The sequence below is a fragment of the Octopus bimaculoides genome, chromosome 12 (assembly GCF_046866305.1).
Source record: "Octopus bimaculoides isolate indiv1 chromosome 12, ASM4686630v1, whole genome shotgun sequence".
NCBI classification, from domain to species: Eukaryota; Metazoa; Mollusca; class Cephalopoda; order Octopoda; family Octopodidae; genus Octopus; species Octopus bimaculoides.
In genome coordinates, this window is record NC_142939.1 from 13,842,774 (window position 1) to 13,850,571 (window position 7,798).

Below are 7,798 nucleotides of genomic sequence, written 5' to 3' on the forward strand. Positions count from 1 at the left end.
AGCCATGCCTGTAGAGCTTATCCCGAACGGGTAGTGCTTCTCGATAGCACTGCCAGGCCAGGGATCTCTGGAAGTTGTCCATAGGTCCCGGCCCGAAGGTCGTCTTAAACAGGCGGGTCAGGTATTCCTCGTCGACGCCCAGGTTCGCCCCGAGATCGTCGTCGTACCTTCCCTCTACTAATCCACTATAGAATGCGTTAGTTGTGATGCAGTCGCTCAAGGTTGACCCGGGTTGTTGGAGTTGCCGAAGAGCAGCGCGACACTCGCGGTGCCATTCGCCCTTCCTCGGCCTCTTCTTGATCCATGACTGCAGTTCGGTCATGGAGACGAGCTGCGGGAAAGCGCGCCGCACAAACGGTGACCACACCTGTTCACCGCTGTCTACGTAGAGCCGGAGATGTCGCAGTCTCAGCGCGTGTCTGCGCATCATCAACCACGGCATGCCCAGTCCTCCTTTTAACGGGTGTTGGCAGCAAACGGATCGCCTAACCATCGGAACGCTTCCTTTCCACAAGAAGCGGAAGAGGATGCGCTCCAGTTTGGTGATGGTAGGGTCGGGACAAGGAACGACGGTCAGGCGGTAGTAGATGACGGACGCGATGTACGTGTTCGCCACCTCCGCCCGACCTTTCAGGGAAAGCTTCCTCTCGGCCCATTGCCGGGCTAGAGTGGCCACCCTTCTCGTTATCTCGTCCCAGTTCTTCTCCGTTTGGAGGTCTGGACCAAACCAGACCCCGAGCATCTCAACCGGACCGTCAGTCCAACGTCCCACGACGGAGGCGCTACTTGACGGCATGGGGTTGCTTCTCCAGGTGCCGAGCCGCAAGCCCACTGACTTATCCCGGTTGATTTTCGCTCCCGTTACCGCTTCGTAGTCTCTCAGTGTCTCGCCGACAAGCTCGATGTGCTTTTGGCTAGACACTATGACGGTGACGTCGTCCGCGTATGCCGACACGCTCGTCCCGCATCCCAACTCTCGCGGGATGCCCCTCAGCGTCGCCAGCTTCCGCAGTAGTGGCTCGAGAGTCAACACGTACAGAAGCGACGAGAGGGGGCATCCCTGACGGACCGAACGTGCAATGTCGAAGGGTCTTGATAGATGCCCATTGACGCGAACTACCGAACGGATGCCTCTGTACAAGGCAGCCATCCAGCCGCGGAAAATGGGACCGAAGCCGGCTGCTATGAGGACAGCCTCCAAGTATTGATGGTCTACCCTATCGAAAGCTTTCGATTGATCTAAATTGATCAGGGCCCCACCCATGCCAGGTTCCTTAACTACCCTCTCTATGATGTAGCGCATCAGATGGAGGTTGTCATGGATGCTCCTGCCCGGCACCGCGCACGTTTGCGCCTTGCCGATCAGTTTCTCGATGACAAGCGCCAACCGCTTGGCTAACACCTTGGCCAAAATTTTCAAGTCTGCATTGAGCAGAGTGATGGGCCTAAAGTTATCTATGACGTCCCCCTTGTTTGGATCTTTCTTCAGCAGCGTTACGGCTCCTCGACTCACAAAACCGGGAATGCTCCCGTTTTGCTGCCAGTTGCAGTACACCGCCACCAAGACGTCTCCAAACAAGTCTGGCTTACAGTTGTAAAGCTCGTAGGGCAGACCATCCAAACCCGGAGATTTGTCCCTCGAGCATCCCGCCATCGCGTCCCTCACTTCCGCCGCCGTGATGGCACCTTCGCAGCACTCCGCCTCTCTTGCCGAGAGTCGTGGCAGGCTGTGCAGGTAGGCACTGAAGTCCACCCTGCGTTCTCGCTCGCCATTCGTCCCAAACAGTCGAGCAAAGTGCCGCTGAAAGGCCTCACACATTTTGCTTGGCTCGAGCAGTTCGCGCCCCTGTTCGTCCACCAGAGACCGAATGGTGGCTTTGTTGCCCTGTTGCGCCTCCGCCACCCGGGCCTCTCGTGCGGCTCCAACACCTTCGTTTCTTAGAGCACGCATCCTAGCCCTGACAACGCACCCTTCGTGTTTGGCGTTGAAGTGTTGGTCAAGGGCCAACCTCGCCGCCAAAACGTCGGATGCGATGCCACTTCTAATTGCCTCTTCTAGCTTCTTAACTAGTTCACCCTCTACTCTGTTTCTGTCTATGGCTAGTGCTTTGCTATACCTAACCGCTTCTGCTTTTATTGCTCTCTTGAGGGCAAACCACCATTTGTTATTGATGATGGCTCCTGTCAAAGCCCTCTTTACTAACGTGCTAATCCGGTCTCTGAAAACTGGTCTCGACGGGAAAGACGCGTTTAGTTTCCAGTAACCGGAGCCCTGCCTATGTGTCTTATCTAAGTCTAGCGTACACGTCACAAGTTTGTGATCCGTGTAGCTGACTATGTGAAATTGTGGACACCCTATGCTATCTCTATCTACTCTCCTACACAGTATTCTATCTAGATACGATCTCGACGACCCGATGCGGTTTGTCCATGTCCACATTGGCGCATTCGGGTAATCGAGTCGGTACCTGTCAAACAGTTGAAAGCGTCTGAGCAGGTCTTTGAGGCATTTGCATCCCCGTCTATTCCTATCTCTGCCCACATAGTCTAGATGCGTGTCCAAGGTAGCATTCCAATCCCCCACTAAAAGTAAAGGACGAGACGTTCCTAGGAATACTTCTAGACGTCGGAAGAAATCCGGCCTACCTGTTAAAGGTGGTGCGTATACTGATATGAGTCGAAAAGCACACCCATCGCTGCCATCGACATCCAGAACAACCAATCTACCCTCCGGGTCTATGAATACTGTCTTTACTTCGAGATCCAGACTCTTGTGAAAGAGTACCGCCGTGCCACTACCGCCCATTCTCGGCAGACAGGGAGAAAAATAAATGTTAAACTGTCTGCCAAACATGGACGATAGGGCCCGCGGATCATGGAGTCTGGTCTCGCTTATGGCTATGATTTCTAGTTTATGTGACTTTATGTCATTTAGGAGGTACCCTTGTTTCCAAGGGGACCCCAAGCCACGCGCATTTACACAACCAATCTTGAGCATCATTTTGATTTGAGTGTTAAAGTTTTATAAAGAGAGTCACTTACCGTTTGAGAGTTTTTGTGTCTCCTCCTTCGGGTTTTCTTCGAGGAGATCACTATATAGTTTTTTCGCCAGGTATTTTTGGCATTTGCCAACTGCCTTTGGAAAAATAGATTTTAGTGTGTGGTGCAGGGTTGGTGTTATGTGTAGTATTTTGATGTGTTCTGGCGGTGTTGTGTATGGGTGGTTGCTGGTTTTTATGTCTTCGTTTGTTATGTTTGTTTTTGTGTTGATGTATTCCATCAACTCTGAGTTTTTTGTGTTGATGGCAGTGAGCATTGTGTGTGTACTTGCTTTTGGGGTTTTGTTGCTTGTGTTGTAGTTGTGTGTGCTTGTGTTGGTGTCTGGAGTGTTTTCGGGAGTTGTGTATCTCCCTGCTTTGTTTGTGTTTGCTTTTCTTTTCTTGCTCCTCTTCCTCCTTCCTTTCTGGGCTATTTGCCATTCCTCATTACTTTCATCTTCCGACGAAGGTTCTGAGGAATCGGAAGGGGGTAGGGGCAAATTGTGAGCGTCTGTGTGTGCTTGTGTGAGTGGTTGTGTTGCTGTTTTTGTTGGTGCTGATGGCTTGTTATTTGTGTGAGGTGTGTGTGATGTGGGGGAAGGGGAAACAGTCTTGGAATTTTCTTTCTTTTCCCCTGCTTCCTCACTTGTTGTTTTTGCAGATGTTGTTGTCTTCTCAGTTGCCAGTGTTGCTTGTGTTTCTCTTGTTTTGATTGTTGATGGTGGTGTTGGTAGTAGGGTTTTTTTCCGGGTTTTGGTGGTTGCCCTTGTTGCTTTTTTTGGTTGGCGGCGGTTGGGCAACTGTCCTTGAGGTGTGCCTCGCTGCCGCATACATAACAACGTGGCCGCCTTCCTTCCACCACTACATATAACTTGTGGTCCTTTGCCAGTTGGATGTGTGTGGGGATCTTTTGGCACTCCTCTTCAGTGATGTGGAGGAGGACTTCGACTTTTTTTCCCCCTTCCCAGTTTTTCTCCTCTGCAGTAGCAATTTCTAATATATTTGCCTCCTCCATTTCGAGGCATATAGAACCTACTATCCACTGTGTTTCCACTTGTGAAGGGACATTCTTTACTGTCACCTTCGTCACTCTCTGTCCAAGATAACTCGGTATCATCACCAAGTCATCTGTGTGGAGAGAGAGTGTTGAAAATTCCTTCGCTAACTGTTCGCTCTTAAAGCGTACTAGGACCGTGGCAAATTTTCGTCCCCAAGTGACATGACTTTGAAAGGGCCATATCGGTTTGAGACAAATCTCAATTTTTTGGGTGGAGAAATTCTCCGGTCGCTTCGTTTTCTTGTTGATAAGTCTGTATGATATGTGCTTCTTGTTTGTATTTTCAATAATTGCTTTTGGTATGTGTATGTGTACAGTGTCACCTTCTTTCGTGAGAAGGGATTTTGTGTCATTGATTTGTTTTTGGGTGAATGTTAATATTGTTCTTTTTTCTTTCGTTGCATCGGCAAAATTTGTTTTTGTGATGCTGGCAGATATGTTGTTTGTGGCGTTTGTGGTGTTGTTTATCTTGTTCGTCTTGTAGTTGTTGATGGTGGTATTGACAGTGGTGTTGGTACTGCCAGGTTCAAAGGTGGTGGTAGTGGCGGCAGAGTTTGTCGAAGTAGTGGTGGTGTTGGTGTTGAAGGTCGGTGTCCTGTTGTTGTTGCTGTCGTTATTGTCACTGGTAGTAGCAGTGGTGAGGACAGTGGTCGTGTTAGCAAGGACATTTGTGTCGTTGTCGTTGTTGTTGCTGTTGTTGTTGTTGTCTTTGTCGTTGTTGTTGTTGTTGTCACTGGTGACGGTGGCAGGCAAGACTGCTGTAGCAGCAGAGTTTGTACACGTGATGGTGGTAGTGGTGGTGGTTGAGGCAGCAGCAGTTGACTCAGAATCATTGCTCTTCTTCATCACTTGTCTGCGTTCATGCGGAACGGCATTAAGTGTTTTCGCCTCTGGCATTAGGAGCGGGAAGTCGGCCTCGTTGAAAACCTTAGCCATATTCGTTTTAAAGAATATGGCTAGGAACGAGGAAGATATGTTTGAATTTTTGGAAATAAGGCTCTAAATAGAGCTATTTCCGATTTGAAAAATATATGTTCACGAAGTATTTTGTGTTATACACAACTTATACAAAATTTTAAAACAAAATAGGTCTTTTAAGAGGTGAAAAATGCAACTTACATGGGAGCCGATGTGTCTACCGTCCGTCCATGATGATAGATAGGGAGAGAATATAGATAGATAGATAGATAGATAGATAGATAGATAGATAGATAGATAGATAGATAGATAGATAGATAGATAGTTTTTTTTTAAATGGTGTCAGCTGATTATATAAATAAATAAACTATAAAAATTGAATATCGACAGCTTGGATATCAATTAAAAAGACCAACGCGGTTGGGATGTTGGTGTTAATTGGTCTTCATAAGCGGAGTGGCTTCAGGTTAAGGAGTCTCAGGAATATTTTAAAGATGATTTAATTAGGGGTGTGGAGAGTAGTTATGATGATATCAATGATGACAATGATGATGATAATGATGATGATGATGATGATGATGATGACGACGGCGACAACGATAAAGGTTACGCGGTAAATTTAACATGAGAAAATTCTAAAAATATTGCTCCGAAAATTACTGAATAACATTGAGAAAAGACAAGAAATGTAAGCACAAAATAATCAAATATTAACAAAATGTATTCCTAATTGCGGCACATATATGATGTATTATTACAAATATTTTTAATATCCCACATTCTCAGCAGAGTTACAAGTATCAACACTACCTGGTTAGCTACAAAAATATATGCAACAGGCTCTGTGGTCGAAAAGGAGAAGTGGCTACATCTTAGGATCCACCCAGTATGGAGTATCAAAATCCAAGCTAAGAGCATGGAATATAAATACGCTGGAAACCATTAAGTATCAGACGAAGGGTCTGTCAAGTATTATTGAAATCATTAACATAGGCACTGGCGTGTCTGTGCGGAAAAAAGGTTGCTTCCCAACCACATGGCTTCGAGTTCAGTCCCAATGCATGGCACCTTCGGCAGGTGTCTTCTACTATAGGTTAATGAAATCCTTGTGAGTGGATTTGGTAGATGGAAACTGAAAGACGCAAACTGTGTGTGTGTGTGTTTGTGTGTGTGTGTGTGTGTGTGTGTGTGTGTGTGTGTGTGTGTGTGTGTGTGTGTGTGTGTGTGTGTGTGTGTGTGTTTAGCAGTTCGGCGAAAGAGACCGAGAGAAGAATTACCAGGCTTAATAAAAAAAATGTTCGACTAAAATCGAACTAAAATCGACTAAAATTTGTTCGACTAAAACCCTTCAAGGCGGTGCCCCAGTGTAGCCGCCGTCAAATGACTGAAACAAGTAAAAGATAAAGGATAAAATATAAGAAGCCTACTTGGAAACAAAAAAAAAGGGACAAACTGCTGCAGAAATATAAAATAACAAAACAAGATGTACGCGAAATAAAAGAACACCTAAAACAATAGATTCTCGCTAAATCCAGGGAATCCGACGGTGTAAATGAGCCCCAAAAATTCTTTGACAAAACAAAATAAAACTAACTTCAATCTAAAAAGATTCTATTAAAAACATGGTTATATGAAAATAGAAACAAGTGCAGCACCACCAGGAGCATAAATAGAAGACGTATAGGTAGGAATATGGACTGCAAAGTAATCAATCTGGAAAAAGATTCAACAAAACTACAGATACATCTGAAAAATCTTGGACGTTCGCTATACCAGAAGACGTAACTCAAATAATGCAAAACTCAAACTGTCGAATATAAAATAAATTAGTTGCGAAGCAAACTTAACCATTCAGCATTTTTTGTCTGTTTCTCGTATTACTACGTTGTTAAATGTGTTGAGTTGTATGTATATTGCTGATGAGAGTATCATCAGACTAATCGTGACCGAAATGGTATCTCGTATTTGTCGCAGTAATTAAAACAAGATTAATTATTAAATAATATTAAGTTTTCGTTAGCGTATAATTATCTCTGGTAATGTTAAAAACGCTTCAAACTTGAAACAAGTCAGCACTAACATGGCTGACAGAATCTTAATCATCATCATCATCATCATCATCATCATCGTCCTCGTCATCGTTGTCGTCGTCGTCGTCGTCATCGTTAGCATAAATATCAGTCTCATAACCTCCACCAACATTACTAGCACCACCATCATCATCATCATCATCATCGTCATCATCATCATCATCATCATCACTTTCAACATCATCTCTACCGTTATTATCAACACTATTTTATCATCAACGTAATGGTCATCACCATCATCATCATCATCATCATCATCGTCGTCGTCGTCGTCGTCGTCGTCAACTTCAACGTCATCGCCATGATCGTAATCAACATTGTGTTTACGATGAGGATCAGGATAATTACCATCGTCATCATCATCATCATCATCATCATCATCCTCCATCGTCATCATCATCATCATCATCATGGCCATCACCAATAACGACAACAACTGCAGCCACGTAAACATCATTAAAAGCATCTGCATTATCAGCACTAACATCTCCCCCTACCATCACGATGTTTGCTATCAACAACATCCTCCTCCTCCACCTCATTATCATCATCATCACCACCACCATCATCACCATCATCATCATCAACTGCAGAACAGTAACTTCAGCAACAGTAGTAGCAGCAGCAGCAGCAGCAGCAGTGTTTAAACCCCTACCATAATTGTCTGCATATCATATCAACTGCTCTTCCTTTGC